Source organism: Atractosteus spatula, chromosome 18 (genome assembly GCF_055471065.1).
Source record: "Atractosteus spatula isolate fAtrSpa1 chromosome 18, fAtrSpa1.hap1, whole genome shotgun sequence".
NCBI classification, from domain to species: Eukaryota; Metazoa; Chordata; class Actinopteri; order Semionotiformes; family Lepisosteidae; genus Atractosteus; species Atractosteus spatula.
Window position 1 is genome coordinate 8,538,947 of NC_142723.1, and position 21,785 is coordinate 8,560,731.

General features: G+C 36.8%; 1 protein-coding gene across 1 annotated transcript in view; it reads right to left on the reverse strand.

Moving 5' to 3' along the window:
- sdk1a (sidekick cell adhesion molecule 1a) overlaps nt 1–21,785 on the reverse strand; it is a 454,720-nt gene that overhangs the window by 428,202 nt on the left and 4,733 nt on the right. The window lies entirely within an intron of this gene.

Sequence of the window (21,785 nt, forward strand, 5' to 3'; positions counted from 1 at the left end):
ATTTGAGCTATTCAGTTATAAATTGTACAGGTGCCTGGTTAACTGGACATTAACCAGGTTAAAGATACCATATCCCTATACTACTATCTGCAGTTTATGGATTGCAGAGTTAAGTGTTGGAACCTGCTACCTTATTAACACAGGAAGAGAACCTTATTAACAAAAAAGCACAGAGGAACAAACAATATGTATAGTTAATAAATGTGTTACACTTAAAGGACATGTTTTTTATCATTAGAAAAATTATACTGTACATTTAAAGAGCCAGTCACAAAAGAATAAAACAAAATAAACATTTCTGTAGAATAATGACAAGTAGTAAAGAACAAAATATTCAACATAATGCTCCTAGAAAGTAAAGTTAAGATAAATAAGCCCTTTTATAGAGAAATAATAAGCAGCAAGGTGCCCATTTGATTTGAGAGAAAGGAAGCACTAAGTGCAAGGTTAAATCAGTGTCTGGATATCCTGAAGTGGCCTTTATTGATCTTTGCTTTCGAAATCATCTTCACTCGTCTTTGCAGCAGGCATCTTGAAAGAACATTTCACTGTAAAATATTGGCACAAAGCAATCACAGGGCTAAAGAAAAACGTTGTTTCCAAATCCTTGGAGTATAAATTACTATCCATTACTGTATACTCATTAGAGCAGTGTGGAAGAGGAGCTCTGAAAGTAATTTTAATGAAGTGCTTACATGGGGCGGTCAAGAATTTTTCTGAAGATTTCTTGATTATTTGATCAACATAAACACTTTTGCGTTATTTTGTTGCAGAGAAGTTACTGGTCTTAGTTTTTTTTTTACAGAATGACAGTTTACAGCCCTGTAGTCCTATAGATGTTTTCATGCAAGGTAGTCAAAACTAGGAATTGCTACAAGGGCACAACCTTATTTTTTGAAATACAGTTTTGAAGAAACCCTTCATGTAACGATTGTGATTGTGTATTATTAATATGATGTTTCTTGTTCTAATTAAATTAACATAACTTTTAAGAATGAATAAGACTAGATCCTGATTTTGTGGTTGTTTAAAGTTTGTTACAATCAATTCAACAACTCATTCAGAGCACCATCAAGTCCTAGTTGGACTGTTTCATCACTCATCTTCGTTCAGGATTACCCAAGCAACCAAGCACTGATGTCAAACCTAGTGTACAGAAAAGTAATCTTTAAGGCATAGATCATATATCTTTGTGCTTTTCTTCATGAAGCAGGATATTATAGGCATATAACTCATATTACTCAAACAGGGAAGTTTCTACACAAGCTTCTTATATAAAATTTTGGATACAAATTGTTTGCAAGCATTTTGCAATCTTGTAGGTACATACCACTTCATCAGTTGGGTGCATCTGACCAAGCATATGCTTAGGTCTCCATACACAAGACAACTATAAAGCATTGTGTACCAAGTTGTTAAAAGAAATGATAGCACAGAGGGTATGAAATGCAAAATGACAATTTTAAATGTAAAAAAATCTTGCCTAATATGATAAATCAGAAAACCAGGAAAGATTACAAACCACAAAAAAAGTTTGTGGAGAACATCTGCATGTACAGTAGGTTGTTAATGTATCGTGAATCAGCTAAGGCCACTGGTTATTAATATAAATCTCAAACATATCAGTATATGCTAATGTCAACATTTTAAACTGCTAGGTAAGTCCCCAGTTTTGCAAGTTTTCCTATAGGACTCATTTGGGGAAATTAGATTACATCTACCCTTCCAGTTGTAACGTTACCAAAATTCCAGAGGGAGCAGTTATTTTATCTAACTCAATTCCTATTTCAGCTGCAGTGCCATGGCACAGCATATTGGCACCAATCCTGTGTTAACAGTCAGTTCAAGTCAGCTCAGACACATACTCCAAAACTAACGGATCTGCATTCCTCTTAAAGTGCACTGTTCTAATGTTTTAAAAACTCAAATACCAGCATGGATATAACAACTTTATGAACCAATTGCTCTGAAGTCCCCTATCTCTCTACAATCTGTAGCTTATTCCTTTTCAACTGTATGAATCATCCATTCTGATACACAATTTTGTAAGATTTAGCCTTGCATTCAGAACATGCAATCCCTTTGATTTTTTATGTCCCAGACTCCTAATAACTGCAATAGTCTTACACAAGACTGACTGTATGAGTAAAATCCATAACATTAATTAAACTCCAGTTAAAAAACACAAAATCATATTTTTGTCTTGGTAATGTAGATGTGTTTGGAGATTTATTGTAGCTTCTTCTAATCATTCCTTTTTGCATACATAAATATCTTCAGGAAAGAGATCTTAACATCAAGGAAAAAATGTTTCCATATACTTTTTTTGGCCAGCAACTGCATTCCCACTTGTAATAAACAGTGTGGACAATTAAATGCGGAACTGTCTGGTGTCACATAAGCATCCACACCTTTCCAACTACTAAGGCAACCACTCAGGCCCTTGAAAGGCTACAAACAAAGAGTCCATTCAGCACATCTAGACTGATCCACTGACCCCAGAATTTAAACCGGTAACGTACCATGGCTTCTACCAAGAAACTAAGGCCTTTAAAGACATATCATTACTTTAAGTAGGAAAGATTAATTTAACTGAAAGGAGTACAGTTGGATGGCTTTTCTCTTTGCCAATGTGTTATTCTTCAAAAACAATAACAAAAGTTAAAACATTTTTCACTGAAGACTAAGTATAATGCTACATTTGCAATTTTCTTTACGAAATTTGATTTATCACACACAATTCTTCTGACATTACCCTTTAATAATTGCCATACAAAACACCCTCAGTCTGATCTGTCCTGACAAAACAAAGGATACCCTCTTAGAGAGTGAACCCCCACTAGCTGCTGTTGAGCCCTAACTTCACACCAGCATAAGTTTCTGAAAACAATTTTTGTGATCTATGTACAGCACCAGAAGCACTTTTTCCTTGCAACAAACATTTAGAAAATCTGGAGGGTGTGGGGGAGAAGAATTATTAAACACAAACCTATGACCTGTATATTTCATTGGCACACCATTCTCAGACTAGAGCTGTAGGCTACATTGTAAACAAGCCATTGAAATTTATGAAGGTGCTTACATAAATCTAAAAGAAGTACCACACAATAAGATTAAGATTATACTGAAAAGAGGTACTGAAAAAGCACTTATTGAACACTAGTACAGTACAACAGTTTGCATGGGGACAAAACAAGTGATTGAAAAATAAAATGAGAAAGTAGAGTTTAAGAAGCAGAAAAAGAGTGATGTTCATCATTCCCCTGCCTTTATTTGCCTTCAATTAGTGGTTATGTGACAAGATGGTCTGGCAGTTTGTGAATCCCTAGTGGAAGCTCTCATCAAGCCCCAACCTGCACTGAGCACTTGAAATCCCAGCACTGCCATGACAACAAGCTGTGGCTCACTCAGAAGCAATGCTGCCTGCTGCTCTATCCGGTATTCACCCTGGATATCTGCTTTCTGCAGCGCCCCAGTGAGGTTCCGCAGACTGAACCAGTGCAGAGTTAAGATTGCAGTCTGGGGCATTTCAACAGAACAAGGCAACAGGACACAACTGAGGAATTCAAGTTCTACATTTGTCACAAAGTGGTTTTTACATGTACACCCACCAAGATATTTTTAACTTGGAATGCCAATCCTCATACCACAGCAGTTTTTGTTTTTTAATATGCTATAAATAGTTTTTCTTTCTGTAATTTTCTTTACATTCCCATTGAGATTTCTGCTTTTTTTATCCAATAGATTTGTTAAGCTTTTGCTCAACCACCGAATTAAAAAACAAATCCTTACCTCAACATAAACAGTTAAATTATTCAGGAAAACTGTAGTCCTATAGATGTCAGATAAAGAAAAACATTCTAATTGGGCTAAAAGGGAACTGACTCTGGGATATTAAAAGCACTTTTGACTGTTTTCAAGAGCCCAGTTATAAAATCAGACTAACATTTTCAGAGATGTACTGAAGTTGTTAATGGTTGAAGCACACACCCTGGAGTCAACTGCCTAGCTAGGAGGTACAGTATTTCAGCTGTGTTAAGGCTCTGCATCTTCTTCTGGATTACAGACAGCATCAAGCAGCACAAGTATAAACCCCTAAGAACTTAGCAAACAACAGCTGCTAAGCTTGTCATGACTGGGATAAAGTATACTAGAGAGGGAGAGAGAGTGACAGAGAACCTGCAGTCACAAGGTTTAGCAGGCCTTACAACTCTTCATTGTTTAATCTGGTTTTATGGAATCTACTCCCGATAATTTATGTGGTTTTACGGTGCAGCATTCTTCCCCCCCATTACAAGACAACCTAAATTGACACTGTATAAACATTGTCGAGATCTAAATTAAAATCATTTTCACCACGTCTTTCTTTTGTGGCCTTATAAGGAAATTCTCTGCAAATCAGCAAAAGGGTCTCGTTTTTAATTTTTCACCCCAGGGCATTCAAACACCTGCCTCTGTGAGACAGGCTGTCCAGCTTGCCTGCTCCCATATTAGAAATTAATTGTGTAATTTAGCAATAATCAGTTTGTCTATTGAGTTTAATTGACCTTGTAATTTTAGGCAAACAGAGGCAGCAAGCAGTTTGCTGTAATATTAATGTGAGGCAAACATATTACTGGATATGGTGCTCCTTTCTTTTCTTGCAGTGAAGCACATTAGGGCGGTATAATTAGAGCAAATGCAATGTGCTGATTACACAGCTCCTTTATTAATGCATCACAGAGTCCATGTAAGACTGTTTATAGAAGGAACAAGAGGATGAAAAGAATAGAAACACAAATTGCCTTTTTCCTGCTCGGAACCTTTCAGCTTGATTTTGGCATCTTTTTTGTTGTTGTTGTTGTTTGTATTGTTTCAGCAATCAAACTAATACTTAAAAAGCTTTTGGGGCTGAAGGAGTGTTTGCCAAAAAAAAAAACTTCCTGCCAAAACATGGGTTCAATGGAATCCTTTTTACTTTTTCAAAAACAATTGCAGGTATGCAGGTAAGATGGGCATCACTGCTCAACATTTATTGAAGTTATGGGAAAATGTTGGTTTGATGTCCGTTTGCTGATAAATTTTCTATAATAGGAACTGGCAGCTCTAAAGCAAGAAAACATCCTGTAGCCTGGCTTGTTCACTTTCTTTGATTGCGATATCCTACTGGGTGATTTGTATTCCACAGACAATATTCCCTTTTAATCAAACATGCATATTTCGGCTTTCAGAGGTTTCAGACAGACTTCCATCTTACAACCCCAATGCAATAGTAGGGGGGTTAATACGAGTCATTTACTATTCCCAAACTCAGGTGTATAGTGCAAACCAGTATTTCAAGTTGAAAATAAAGAAAACACGATGTCTTTTATTCCACTGTTAATTCTACGAGAACCCTGCAGTCATTACAATAGGGCTCTATTTCAATACAATTTTCTTGGCATAAAAATACAGGCAATTTTCACAGTTGTGAAAATCACTGTCTGTTCTCATCTAAAAGTGAGGGTCAACCTAAAAGATCTGTAAACTGGCAGAGACACTTTTGCTTAAGGGCAGTGGGACACACTCACACACACATTATTGCCAATTCCACATGGACATAACATTCCCTTCAGCTTGACATCTGTTGTGTCATGGCCAAAACCCACTGAAGAATCATTTATCTACTTGCTCCAAGATATAGTGTTCACTATGAAAATCGTTCCCAATTACTGCTGTCAGTCCACGGACGCTGAAATTCTCCAGCAGGCTAGCTTGTGCCTGGAACAGTGCACCTGAGTTCATTCATTGCGCGTCTGGACTGAAATTTCAATTTAGGTCATCGCTGTAGGACCATGTAGTGTATGTCTTTGTGTAGTTGGGCTGTTCAGTAGGGTTTCTAATTTCCAAGTTTCAGAACATTCATCCAAAGCCCTGTTTTAAGCAACAGTTCTGGTTGATTTCCACTATTTAAAATCTATTCTAGTTTATTACCCAGCAGTTGAACAGATATGTGCTAATACTAAAACAATTAAGCTAAAATAATCTATAGTAAGCAAACAAAATTCACTTCTTTCTCCTAGGCTAAATCCATCAATAGAGGTAAGCTCTTTATTTCTAATCATCCATTAAAACAGGTGTTTAAAATACATTGAGAAGATTCCCAAATTCAATTGATGACAGCCAATTGCTTTACAAATTTAACTCACATTGCAAGATAATTTGTGCAAGATCATTTGTAATAATATGAAAATACAGTATATATAATTTCAGACATATGTAGTCCTGCAGTTTTTATCCCTTTCAAATACTATTGTAAGCCCCTGCTGCCCAATAACCCTTACATGTAATTTTTAATCCCTCGACCAAAATGTCTAACTCTGATTTTAATTCTGCTGTGCTGATTTTTTATAACTACTCTGAATAGTGTAAGTGCCTAAACCTACATCCTTAGTAGCATGAATCCTGCTTCCCCACAGGAAACTTGGAAAAAGTCATTCTTTAGTATGCTGTGTACTGTAAGCAAATGGCAATAATGTTAATCAATAAAGCATGTGTAATCAGAAAATCAGGACACTACTAGTAACAGCTAATGTTTAAAAGAATCAGTTCAAGAAAAAAAAATATTTTAGCATCCACTGCCAGTTCAGTCAATCCATACACTAAAAATTAATTTCCAAGAAAAAAAAACAAATTGTATTTTCCCATCAGAACTGTAGAATATATTAATGTACCAAGCAATTTGGTTCATTTTCTTAACTGCATAGCGAATGATAGTCAATAGACAAATTAACATTAGATGTCTTTTTAGACATCTTCTTCTCTTCATTAAATATAAAATCAAAGGACAAAAAAGTTCCAGGCTGTAGATGTGGTTGGAACACAATCAAAAAATTTGCGTTACTGGTTCATACAACTAATATTCCATTTAACATGGAACACATTTACAAATAAGTAAATAAGAAAAGCTACAATGCATTCAAGATATACAGTGGATATAAAAAGTCTACACACCCTTATTGAAATTGCAGGTTTTTGTGATGTAAAGCCACAAATCGAGATAAACAATGTCAGACATTTTTCTATCTTTAATGTGACCTTGCAACCAACAAAATTCAAGAGAAAAACAAATAGATGATTATTAGGAAAAATAATTGAAATTAAAAAGCCAACAACAGCCTGGTTGCATAAGTGTGCACACACACACCACCAACTAATACTTTGTGGAAGAACCTTTTGCATTTATTACAGCAGTAAGTCTTTGAGAATAAGTCTCTATCAACTTTGCACACCTAGACGTTGCAATTTTACCCACTCTTCCTTGCAGAAAAGTTCAAGCTCCTCCATATTGCCAGGGGATCTCCTGTGAACAGCCCTCTTTAGGTCATTCCACACGTTTTCTACGGGACTGAGGTCTGGGCTCTGACTGGGCCATTCCAAGACTTTGATTCTCCTTTTCTGAAGCCATTCCTTGGTTGACTTGGATGTGTGCTTTGTGTCGTTATCATGTTGGAAGGTGAAATTCCTCTTCATCTTTCTGACAGAGGCCAGCAGGTTTTGTGCCAAAATATCTTGATATTTGGAGCTAGTCATTATCCCATCTATTTTGACTAGAGTACTTGTCCCAACTGAAGAGAAGCAACCCCAAAGCATGATGCTTCCACCACCATGCTTCACAGTAGGTATGGTGTTCTTTAGATGATGAGCTGTGTTGTCTTTGCACCAAACATATCTTTAGAATGAAGGCCAAAAAGTTCACCCTTTGTCTCATCAGACCATAAGGCATTTTCCCACATTATTAGGGTGATTGAATGTATTTTCTTGCAAAATTTAGACAGGTTTGGATGTTCTTTTTTGTGAGAAATGGCTTCCGTCTTGCCACCCTACCCCATATCCCAGATGTGTGCAGAATACGGGAGACTGTTGTCACATGCAAGGAGTGACCAATACCTGCCAGAAATTCCTGCAGCTCCTTTAATGTTGCTGTAGACCTCTTGGTAGCCTACCTGAGAAGTTTTCTCCTTGTCCTGTCATGAACTTTGGAGGGTTGTCCTGATCTTGTCAATGTTCCTGTGGTGCCATATTTTCTCCACTTATTGATGATAGTCTTCACAGTGAACAGTTCACAAGGGAACACAGTTCCCAAGCGCAGGACATTCTCACAGCGCGCCCGCTGGACATTTAGCCTCAGAGCACCTCCTAAACATCCCCAGACTCAGCCCGGACCACCACGTAATGGCCAGTGTGTCTGAGTGCAGGACTTTCCTTTGTTCTAAGAGTCGAGGATGGAGGTTGCCAGCGTGTAACCAAAGGATCCACCTGAGGTTAGCATCAGCAGCAAGCCTCGTGAACAGGTCAGAACTGTGGACAGCTAAGGATTCAGGACTAGTGCAGGAACGAACCGGTCCTCTTCCTGACCTGCTGGTACCCACAGTCACTTTTCTCCTGTGCACAAACTTTGCTAGTAAGCCAGAACTAACTAGCCGGTTTTCAGAGAGCATCAGCAGCGCATCGACGCAGGAATCTCTTCCACCACATCGCAAGCCGCACAGCACTGCCTGGCATCGAGCCATAGAGCGCCAATTGGACACAGCAACAAAGCTGCCTTTGCTTCTTTGTCCGCGGGAGATCTGAATCCCCACAGATTGGATGAGTATTCAACATTCTGCATTGCCGCTCGAGAATTAAATTGTTATCCCAACCAGAGTTGATATCAATTTAATTCCTAAGAGTGATGTACTTGTTTTGAGTATCTAGTGTAGAAGCTGTAACCAAGTTCATTTACGAAACGGTCTAAATGAATGATATACTGAATGCATGTCCTCTTGGCATGTGTAACTCTTCTTGATTGAATATATACACATCTTGTATTCTGCTAACCCTCACAATAAGAACTGTTATGTTCATATGCACATTTTATGTATTAATAAATGTATTATCGTGTATTAGTACCCGTGTGTGTGTGCGTTGTTTGAGTTATCCCGCAAGGTTGGATTCTAATACCATCAAAAGAATCATTTTGTGACTTACTACTACAATTAAGAACTGTCCCTGTAAATGCACAACCCCTACATTACTGGTGCCTCGTGAGAGGATACTACACTCTGAACACAGCTACAGCTACCATTATAAAAGGGTGTGTACACTTATGCAACCAGGGTGTTGTAGGTTTTTTTAATTTCAATTATTTTTCCTAATAATTATCTATTTGTTTTTCTCTGGAATTTTGTTGGTTGCAAGGTCACATTAAAGATGGAAAAATGTCTTGATTTCTGGCTTTACATCACAAAACCCTGCAATTTCAATAAGTGTGTAGACTTTTTATATCCACTGTAGCTTATGTCATGAGACCACATAGACCTGGGAAAATGCAATTTAAAAAAAACAAAGCAAAGAAAGTATTTTTTGGTTCCAAACATAAAATGCTTTAACTAACTACTATGCTGTATATTCCAGTAATGGACCTGCATGTCTATAAACAATCACTTTCAAAATACCAAGAGCTGTTTTAAACATTTTTGCCACTTGGTGAGCAATATCACTGTCACAATGAAAACAAATATCTACAACCAGAGAAATCTATCCAGATGTATTATTGTTAATTATTTTATATCTGTAAGCAGCTGTAGTATTTAATTTGCACTCTATTTCTTGTTGTGTTGAAAGTCTGTTAAATCTCACTGATTCAAAATATATTTTAATTCTAGGTCATATATAAGACCCTAGGTTCAAATTCCTGGTATTTAGTGATAGCTGCTACCCCCAAATAAGATTAGCAGTGTAGTAACAGAAAACAGTACTTTATAAACACTAAGCCAGCTTACCCAGTGTGCAAAGTCTGTGCTTAGATATGACGCAGATTAAATGCATTATAATGTTCTCTCACTTCCTAAAACCTTCCAATATTGTCCTCTGCATTTAAATAGGGTACCCCCAAAAAACACATTTTATTTTCTGAAAACTTAAGAATTCTCTTGCAAGCGTTTCATGACAAACAAAAACGGTCAAACAATTAGGAATCCAAACAGAGCTAAAACAAATTTTGTGAAACATTTAAAAGTGACAACTACCACTATTTTACCATTCTTTTTTTTTTTACATACACACTTATGCAACCAGGGTGTTGTAGGTTTTTTAAATTTCAATTATTTTTCCTAATAATTATCTATTTGCTTTTCTCTTGAATTTTGTTGGTTGCAAGGTCACATTAAAGATTAAAAAATGTCTGACATGATTCATCTTGATTTCTGGCTTTACATCACAAAAAACCTGCCATTTCAATAAGGGTGTGTAGACTTTTTATACCCACTGTAACTGCAGAACAAATACAATTGGACACTCTTCAGATTGATTTCACATTTTTATCATCCTAATGATAAAGATATTCAGGTGGGTAGCTGCTTCAGCATGCATAGGCTGCAAAGGAACAAGTAATAGTTTCGGCTGCTGAGCCTTCTTCACGTATAAGCTTACACCCGAAGAAGGCTCCTCAGCCAAAACATTGTGTTTTCTTTCTTCTCTTTTCAGCACGGTATAAACCTATTACGTGTTCCTTATGATAAAGATGTCAAGTCAGACATAAGTTTATACTGTATATAAGGGTTTACTGACTCTGAAAAATTATTCTCTCCCGTAAGTGAAGCCTTCAAAGAATCTGTACATGGAATCTAGCTTAAATCTAGGTGAAGGAATTAAGAGGCATTTTAGTGGTCCCAGAATGGCTTTGCATAGTCACTGAGCTGCAAAATCACCACCAAACCTGGGAAGCCAAGCACACAAGTAGTACACTGCACTATAGCTCAGCCAGTAACAGCTGCTTTATTCACTGGCTGGGGTCACTTCTCTTTGCTCTCTCATTCTGATTTGCATGGCACTTTAGTGCATGTAAAGCAGGTTACAGATCTAAAATAATAATCTAGCATTTCCTAGCAGCCCTACAGTGCAATTTAACATTGGAAAATCTATAAAGGTCAGAATATTACAGATCTCATGCCACACAGGATATTTTTTCAAACCCATGACCCAGAAAACAAAGCCCTCATGCAATGCTGACCAGTTGATATAATAAACCTATCTTTTATAGTGCCTTTAAAAGTGGCTTCTCAAAGCGGTATACAGAACAACAAAAAAAATCTAGAGTCCAGTACATATTCATATTGGCAAATTGTATGCATACAGTTAAAGCAAAACAGTACACTGCATTAATAAGTTAATACATTCTACAAGTTATCCTCAGAATAACTTGGTGAATTAAGAAACCTTGAATGTTTGCAGTAAGATTAAACCTATGGATAGCAAATTCAAGCTCCTTAAAATTAGGGACAGTTAGTGAGAAAGGCTTCACAACGTCTTTTAAACATGGTCTAAAAGCCACTGCAGCTGGGAAGGCATTCATCAGTGTGGTACTTGCTAGCCTATATTTCAAGAACATTCCAAAGCCACCCCCCATTCCTCAGCTCTTCTCTGATTAAAATCTGTGAGGCTAGGCAGTTCCATGGTTCAGTTCTGCCCTGTACACCTTCTGTGTGAAGGTTATATCTACATGTTTTCTTACTAGGTGCATGGTTTCCTTCCACCTCCCACAGACGTACTAGGATAACTGGCGTCTCTTATTTGCCCATGCTTGCATTGACGGTACAAGCCCACCTTGTATCCTGTTCTTCCAAAATAGGTTTTGGGTTATTGCAAACCTTACCAGGAATTAACAGCTTTCTGAAAATGGATTTAGTAGCAAAATATTATGGTGTAAATATGAGTGTATGTAAATATGTAATATGAGTAAAATATTCAATGTCTTAGCACCTGAAGAGAAGTTTTTCCCACAATTCAGAGAATAAGTCAATGAATTTCAAGTAAAAAAAACCATAGCACTACGTTCTGCACGAAACCCCTCAACAAAGAAGTGAAATGAATGAAATTTAAAAAATTAGGCCACAGCAGGCAATCTGCGGGTCTGAACAATCATTAACAACAAATAACATTAACAACCAGCAATGATGCAGGAAAGCAAAGAAGTCCCAAGATCAAGCTGGTATTACTATAAGAACTACTGCAACATACCAAAACAACATACCATCTATCTGTGACATATTGGTTTTAGCATCTAGTGGCAAAGAAATCAAATAACGTCACGTTTCTTCATGTTTTTACTTGGCCACTGGTACACACAGTCTGCACAAATGCACAAAACAAGCTTATATCTTTCTCAATATTAAGTCCTACATGTGTCTAAGTCTGGAAGAGTGTCAAGCCCAATCCTACTACAGCTTATATATAAATTTCAAACAGATATTGGAATGTGTTGAATAAATCAGAATACTAGAATTTCGACTAATACTCAAGTTATTTATGAAAATCATTTTATCTTAGAAAATTTTCATTAACTCTGCCTTTTTGAGGCCTTATAGAATTCAAATTTAAATTATAATAGTCCTACTGGGTTTGACTTAAAAATATAATTTCCCTAAATAACTGAAATAATAAATTTCAGTTGTGGTGCCCTCGGATCAAATGTGCTTGAATTTATGGATGGAAACACAGAAGGGTTTTGATAAAACATTCCTCTACAACATCGGAAAATTACACTAGCCAAAGTGTTTTAAATTATACTTACTTTCTTTTATGCAAGTTCCCCGTAAAAGGCATAGCATGGTCAAAACTGGAATATAACATATGGACTTCTGCTACATTAATCCTTCATGAAAGAACAGTACAGTATTTAGACAGTACAGCAGACACAAAACTCCTGTGCTTTCTGGAATTATGGAAAAAAAGGTTTCAGATTGCAATTGAAAGTGTCTTGTGGGCAGCACAGTGAAATAACTGGCACAGAACGAGGGGAAATAAAATTCCAGCGAGGACCCCCAGACAATGTACAGTATTATAACACAAACATGCAAAGAGTGGCAGCTATGAAAGCCAATATCAAACACCATGCCTAGAACTTTAGCGTGTTAATACAAAAAGTAAAACCCAAAAAGCTGAAGGCTACAGCGGGTTGTTGCCCAGTATTTGTGTGGGCCAACAGTGCATATCTGTTTTCTTTCTTTAACCACCTCCCCTGTAAGGCTGCATTGAACAACACAAACAGTTCTTAAGAGTGGTATGCCTGTGGTTTCTGCACAGCCTGCCTATTTCTTTCAGACAATTAACAGCCTGCGCATTGAATAAATGTGACAAATTCACCCCTTCCCAACATCTAAAAGTACAGACAACCCTGAAGGACAGACTGAGACATGCTGCTAGTTGTTGACAGTTTGGATAATGCAGGAATGACCACTTGAGTCATACTGCCAAGAAAATCAATATACAGAAGAACGCTGAGAAAATGATTTCTGCATGGTAGGCAAAGAATAAATGAAAGCCACTTTGGTAAGATTTTTTAAAATTTTTGCTTTCTGCTTCACACTATTCAGGGTGGAGAGTTTAAATGATTCATCTGCAACTAACACTGTATTTAATAAGACCAGGTCTCACCAAGGCAACCTCTCCTTTTCAAACAACTCTTTTTCTGTCCTTTGTTTGCAGATATATGTATCCAAACAGTGAAAGAATTAAGTCATATGTTTCTGCCTCATTTACTAACGTGCAGTGGCAAGCACAGGCTTTTATTAAGCATTTTTATTATCCAATGTAGATCTAGCTGATGATACAGTGCTAGCACTGTGGTTTAACAGAGCATAAACCCAGGGACTGCACCTTGTTCTTAATGCACAGACAGGACTGCAGAGCAAGCCCATCTTAGGAATGCAACAAATTTGAATCCATCACAAAAAGGAAAACTATTCCTCATTACTTAATAATAATAATAATAATTGCTTACACTTATATAGCGCTTTTCTGGACACTCCACTCAAAGCGCTTTACAGGTAATGGGGACTCCCCTCCACCACCACCAATGTGCAGCATCCACCTGGATGATGCGACGGCAGCCATAGTGCGCCAGAACGCTCACCACACATCAGCTATTAGTGGGGAGGAGAGCAGAGTAATGAAGCCAATTCATAGATGGGGATTATTAGGAGGCCATGATTGGTAAAGGCCAATGGGAAACTTGGTCAGGACGCCAGGGTTACACCCCTACTCTTTTCAAGAAATGCTCTGGGATTTTTAATGACCACAGAGAGTCAGGACCTTGGTTTTACGTCTCATCCGAAGGATGGCGCCTATTTACAGTATAGTGTCCCGTCACTATACTGGGGCATTAGGACCCACACAGACCTCAGGGTGAGCGCCCCTGTTGGCCCCACTAACACCATTACTTAATTATTACTCCCCAAGTCAGTGCTTAAATTTAACCAAAACTCCACAAAAGCTTGCCTATAACTAAAGCACTGCATACGTAATAATAAAGCATTTGGTAATTTCTGACAACCCTGTGCTATTAACATATGCAGCCAAAAATAACTAAAACCACGTAATGCCTTAGCTCAATTTAGTTTGCTTAACCAATCTTCCTTTATTTTTTCTTAGAAATATCAAAGTTAGCACACAGCTCAATGTTAGTATAATATGACATTTTATTTTAACTGCAGACGCATTACTATCTTGACCTCATTTCTGAAGCTAACTATTGTCAGTAATCTGATGGGGAGACCTCCAAGGAAAATCAGGTTGCTGCTGTAATAGGTGTTGGATGAACAGTAGGTAACCCTCTTCTTTTTGGATCGTAATTTCTAAACCAATGCTCCAGCATGGTTACCAGAGACAACGTCCTATAGATCTCTTTCTTCAGATGAGATGTTAAACCAAGGTCATGACTACATTGTCATTAAAGTTTGAGTCCCCCCATTCAACCGGTGAAGCAGATTCTCTCTTCTTTACCTGTTCTTCCATGTGGGGGGGTTGCTGGCATGTAATGGTTGTGTTAGTCACCCAGGTGGGTGCTGCTCTGGTGGACAAAGTGGTCCCCATGAAGTCCCCTCCTATATGTACAGCACTTTGGGGCCCTTTAGAATTAAAGATGTGGCAAGAAACTACTGTATTTAATGAGATGCACAACAAGATTCTTCTTGCAAAATACCCCCCTCCCCATGTCTTGATTATTATTCCACATTATTTGTATCAATAGGTTCACAACAGATTAACACATTTTGTAATTATACATTCATTTCAAAGACAAAAACGTTTTTAAAAAAACAATGGTTCAAATTATCCATAAATTTAGTTTATAATGTAAAAGTCAGCAAATCAAAATGAGATAACAACTGGTATGCATTGTTCATACCTTATTATATAAATGTTTTAGAGAAACATCTTCATTAACAACCAGGAGGCAGAGCTCAAATAATCAATTTAACAGTTAAAGATGATAGATTACTAGCAGCAATATCCAACAGCCCTATAGGTACCTTTACCTAACAACCGTCAAGGAAATTATTTTATGATGTTTATAGCAACAGCAAGCTAGATATTGAACAGCAAAAAATATGGCATACATTGTTACCAACACTTCATGCAACATTTCAAAGAGTATGCATAATTTATATGGAACCACGTGCAATTCTGAAACAGCAGGATAAAGATGACCAATTTAAAACTGATAAAATCAAAAGATTCATAAATTCATTAAGAAGTAAAATTTTCTGTTCTCTCGTAGGCCATTTTCTTCAGACCCTGCATGGTTGCAAAGGTAAACCTAGGCTTAAATTGACATCAAACAAATGCATCCCAAAGCTTCCTTGACTTGCATAGTTTTATCGACAGAGGCAGAGTAACACAGCTTTATCAAACTGCACCAGCTTTGTGCAAGTGCAGGGAAAATTAAACCTTTTCTCCAAACATCTGTCTACTGCTGTTTTTAATCCCAAAGATAGGTTTACAGCTGTGATATTCTTGCCACTCCACAGGCCCCACCTCTTCTGTCCTGGGTATAAAACATGAGTGCTCATCCTCCAACTCCATCCACATAATAGTTCATTACACAGCATGTGCCACAGAGACTGGCAAACAGATCCACAAACGTCACGACAGAAACACTGCTCATTCACACATGTTTGCCACCATCAAAAGACATACTTTTTAAATACAGATGGACTATATTTTTCAAATAGGTGCAAGGATACACTGGCTACAATAGGTGTTCTCTTATACAGACTATTTTTGAATTCCATGTCATTAATAATGGTCTTATGCTAAACCTACACTCTGAGAACTTGGCACAGTCAAAATACCTCCAGATAACTCTAAGCATTCACAAAGGCTAAAAGGTTAGACGCTAAAAATGCACAGTAAAGAGCTGTCACTCCATGCCCAGAAATGGTCATACAAGGCAGAGGAAAAAAAACTTTCATTATAATTACTTGCATTTTAATATTGCAGATTTGATTGCCTAACAATCACTTGATTGAATAAAAGCACAGTTTACTGTATATATTAATGGAACCTGTATTGATGGGGAAGAAGTAAGATCTCCAAAAATATTTTCTCCTAATTGCCCAGAAACAATAATAATGCCTTGTATTTATGTTTCTCTTTTCATAAAAAATAATCCTAGGTGCTTCACATGTAAGAGGGGACCCACTTCATCCATCATGAAGTGTAGTACCTACTTTGAGTGATGCATGGCAGTCATTATGCACCACAAATTGCTTCAGCATTTCAATTAAGGAAGAACTTTAGGATGGGCTGATAGAAATTTAGACATGACACAGTGGGTTACACCTGTGCTCTTTTGATGCCATACTTAATAATACTTAATACCAAGTAGGCATGACCTCATTTGCTCTTCTCATACGCAGAAGGTCCTGAAGGGGTCCCTTCCCAGCACTGACCAGACAAGTCTTGATTAGTGTCCGATACCAGGCTACAATAGCTGTCATTATCGCGCAGCCTGGGAAAGTTACTTAGAAATCATACACAAACTTCAGCAGACTAACAGACACAAGAATATGTTATCCAAATTCAAACATTTTGCCAAAAACTGGATTTGGAACCTGACACAAAACCTGACATGGCTAATGTCTTGAACAAAACCAGTGTATGATATGTGGCCATTAGATTTATATTTCTTAGTAATAGAGAGCACTAAGAAAACAGAGCATGGTCCATTACATGAATTTAGACAAAGTCATTTTTTTTGGTAGCAAACCCAAAACTGCAATCATTAATAATACTTGATTGTTATAATGGGACTTGTATTTTGTATTTTTAAGAACTCATCCTAAAGGGGTTGTGAACATACCTCTGATTGATATTATTCAGTACAGCCCAAAGGAATTAAATTGTCACAGTATATTTCATATACCAGGCTGCTGATCCTTTTAACAAAGACAAAAACAAATCCACTCTACTATAAGGGATACAAATAATGCCCCAAGCACTATATCCCATACAGGATTCCTTCAGCATAAACCACTGACAAAGCCAGGATTATGACAATTTAGCTTGGGCATTTTTGCAGTAGGACAAATAATGGCAGACCACACCCCTTTCATTTATGAATAAATTTCTTTTTAAAAAATTCATAAGATTGGAATCATTCTTACTCAATTTTCCATCAAAGTGGTTTAACTGGCTGAACTTTTCTTTGTGGATTTGATAACCAACAATTTATCATCTAAAATGACAGTGCCACATTACTAGTTCCAAAGCAAAAAGGACTGAGGGTACACTATTTCATAAAATAGGTTTCATAAATTGTGTCAAATAGCATGTTAACACAATTAATAGTAACAGTAAAAGTACAAACAGAAGACGCAATCAATTAACACCGATAAAGAAAGAGACAAATCCTGAAAGCCATCAGGAGAAGGTGGATGCAATTGTATGAAAATGTTCTCCTTACAGAGTGCCTCAGGTGAAACAGAGGAAGGTGTTTTTGCTTAACATTTATCCAACAAAGCACATGACGAATACAGTCTCTGTACACAATCTGTATATCAAGAAAAAACAAGTATGAAAGTTTCTCTCAGAATAACTACAAAAAAAACAGCAAGCAGAAAATTGGTTTTGCTGCCTGCTTGACATACCTTCCACTGCTTCCTCTGATAAGAGGATGGCCCTTTTTATCAAAAGGGTGAAAGCCTTTACTGAAAGGTTCAAGTACATATAGACTTTGGCTTTACATTTAAGCCCACATTTGCCTTTGACTGGCAAATTGAATGATAAATGTTGGTCACTCATTGACTGACAGGAAATAAAAGCATCAAGAAGTACGGTCTCCTACCACAGACTGTCAGTGTACTTCATCTGGAACTTGTTTTCCAGGTAAATTGAAGAAATGGGTTTTGATACCATTCTAAGAGAAGTCTGTACAATTATCAAGAACTGTTTGGGAGACTGATCATTACATTTACCTATCAAAGATCTGTTACACAGGCTGGTTTTCAATAGGCCTTTCAACATACTGTAACATAACATAACATAACATAACATTCATAATGCTCATTTTGTTCCCCAGTAGTTTCTTGCCATTAACTCTTTCAGGAGTAACATTTCCTACATTAACCAGCTGCCACAACACACTAATATCTAAGAAGAATTAAAGCTTGTTAACCAGCACAACTAACACAGGGATTTTTTCACACAGAAAATAGAAATTAATAACCTTTACATCCAAGTGTTGGATGTCTCTAGCTTTTGAGTACTTGCACTTTTTTTACAGCAAAACAATTTAATTCAAAACAAATTACAGTTTATAGCTGAAGGGAGGGAAATGCTCAAGAACCTCTAAAAAAAGGTTTGTAAGATTAACTATCAAGTGCCATCTCAGGCAGCACAGATGGCTTAACTATGGAAGAGAGTGGTAAACAGCAACCAAGGAATTATACATTAAATTCAGTTGGTAGTGCTCAAGTACTGTAAATCACCAACTTTCAAAACTAAAAACTCTAATGATCAAATTAATTTGTTCTACATGAGTAGAGTCAGAGGTACAATCTGTGAGCTCTTTCCTGCCAGTGCTGCCACCATAAAAAAAGCTTAATTCTGTCTTCTACAGCAGCAGAACCCCACAAACAACGTACTGTAACTGTACATTGTACTATATCACTTACTGTACAGTACTATATCAGTGCTTCAGTATCCATCCAACTATATATCTGCTGCAAACTATAAATCTTCACTCCAAAAAGGGGAATTTTGTATGAAGATACATTTTAAAAGGAAGGTAATTTAAGATGAAAATCATGTTTAATTTAGTCTGTATATTCATAAACATTCAAATGAACACAAAAGTTTAATTAAAAACTCAAGCATTCTAACCATTAAAAAGTAATTCTAAAAGAAGAAAAATTACACCAATTGGACTATTTTCTACTAAACATTGTTTTTTTAATGCTAGTTGTGTCACAGATTTTTATTTATTAACTCTTAATGTGTGCTTACAATTCTGGCTCCCACAATCCTTGGACTCATGACCTACAGAATGTGATGATTTCTTCACAGTCTTAACAATCCCCTGAGATAAGACACTGATCTAATGGGGGATCCAAACAAAACAAAAAAAAAATGCTAAATAGTAGCTCAAACAGCTTCAGCAAGGGCCAAGACTCAATTTTATGGATGAGTCCCTCTGCAAGGAGTTTCACCCTTAACAACACAGTTGAAATGTTTCAGTTCAGTACCAAAGTTATTTGCGGCTCAATAGATTTTAATCCTCTGGTATTTAACTACTGTCACCTTTATTGCAAAGCAGTATTTTATTGTAGTGCATGATATAGCAAAATAAAATGTCCACTTCATCATGCACAGACAACAAGAGCTTTATAAATATATATAGTATCTATGTTTAAGATTTGTTGAAAGATAAAAATTTTACCTTTGATTGTTTTAAACATGACTTTTGATTTAATCTGCTTCTTAGAAGAAGTCAAAGCCCAGCTTCTAAAAAAGTTAAAACATGCCTTTTACTGTACATTTCCAATAGCTTTACATACAGTATCTATCACTAAATTTCAAATCAATAACCTAACAGAGCGGCTGTCTAGTATCATTCTACTACAAAATAGTGCAGTATAAACTCAATTGGAATTGTATATTAGGAAAGCTGCCTGCTCTTTGTACTAAGTCATACAGTATTCCTTAAACTGCCCATCATTACATAAACAGCTTTTGCTTTAGACGTATCTGTCCTTTCTCGCTAGTTGTTTAATTTAACTGCTGTACAATTGCGCAAGGCATATGCTTGAAGGGATGCAAATACACTGAATAATCTGTTTGACATGATCTCAAATTTTGCAGCCTTGGGTGGCAAAAAAATCTTTGAACATTAAATTAGACATCTAAATGTTCTGTCAGTTCTCAACATTTATAATCTTATACCTACTGCATGCAAGTGAAAAATGAACAGCAGATACACTGTACATTCTCAAATGCAGATTCACCCAAGACAGAAGGAAGACACTACTTCTGAACCTCGAGTGCCTGCAGAGACCTTATATTCACAGGAGAAAAGAGGAGATAATCAGCCAGATGGATAGATGAGCAAAACCACTGGAAGACACCTAAACAACAGTCCCTTTGGTTATAATGCAACGCAGCAAGGTTGCGCTTTATTTAATCATTATAGTTACTTGACCATATAGACAACGAAGTGGTGGATCCTGCTCAAAATTATAAAACATTCCAAACTCAAACTGCAACAGGGCATCAATCCCAAAATGGCCTTGTCTCCAAAAGTATTAACCTTCTTTGGGAAAAAAAAAGATGATTGACATTACACACACTTCATTAAAAAAAACATTCAGCACCAGTATGTTCATTTCCAAAATATATCCGTACTTCTGTGGTAGAACAATAGTGTTTTTTATGTACAGTACTGGTGGGCATGTCATTCACAACCAAAAAAAAAAGACAATACGGACATGGCATTTTGCTTCAAATTCATGAAAATGTATTTGGATAAGATGATTTTCTTTATTCTCAGCATGAGACATCCTGAAAATGCATTAGCTAATGTCAAATTACAGGGGTGATAAAGTGCAACATACAGCTGCAGACTGAAAAACACTGGCTTGGCTTAAAGCTGTGGAAACTGGTTAATAAGTGTATGATATTAGCTCCAAGGAGATGTGCCCTCACCCCTTATCTCTGTATTCCACCTTTGCTGTTTAAAGTAAAATTTTCTGTCAAAACTGACCTTGATTTGATGGGGGGAAAGTAGCATTATACGTAAGGAAGAAATAACAGCTGGGGAAAGCACAAATGAAGCTTGTAATTTGATATCAAAGCATTGAGCCTATTCATTAACACAAAAAAGAAGAAAATCTGGTTTAACAGGGTTAGTACAAATAACCTCCAAGGAAAATAATTTACTTTTCCTTATTCTGGTGTCTAACACGGTCTTTCACCCCTAATTCACTCTCGCTTAACTGAACATCCTATCTTACTCTGACAATTAAGAAAAAGTAGCCTAAATGGCCATCTACTGTAAGCCTATTGTAAGAAAATTAAGGCTTAGTTATCCATAACTTTTAAAAACATACATAAAAGTAAAACTGGAGGTTAAATGTCAGCTTCTGCCCAATTCATGAGGTTCAATAATGCTCTTGGCATCCTAAGTCTGATCGATATTACCTACTCTCTTCCCAGATTTTTGCTGGTTGAATTCCAAATTTTCTAAGACCTTGACATTAGACAGCAAAGCAGCTGACACTACATGAGAATCAACATTAAGGAAAGAGTGAGTAAAAACAGAATGGAGAACTGAAAACTTATCTAATTATTTTGTTGGTATTCTTCAGCAAAGTCACACTATACTAATGCCTTTTCTGCACTTTCAAATAAAAAGAGGAACAGGAGTATTCAGCAGAGGCTGACTGTTAGCTTTGTTTGAAAATACTTTTTTTTTTTGCTTGAAAGCCTAGGCCAAAAATAATTATAAACCT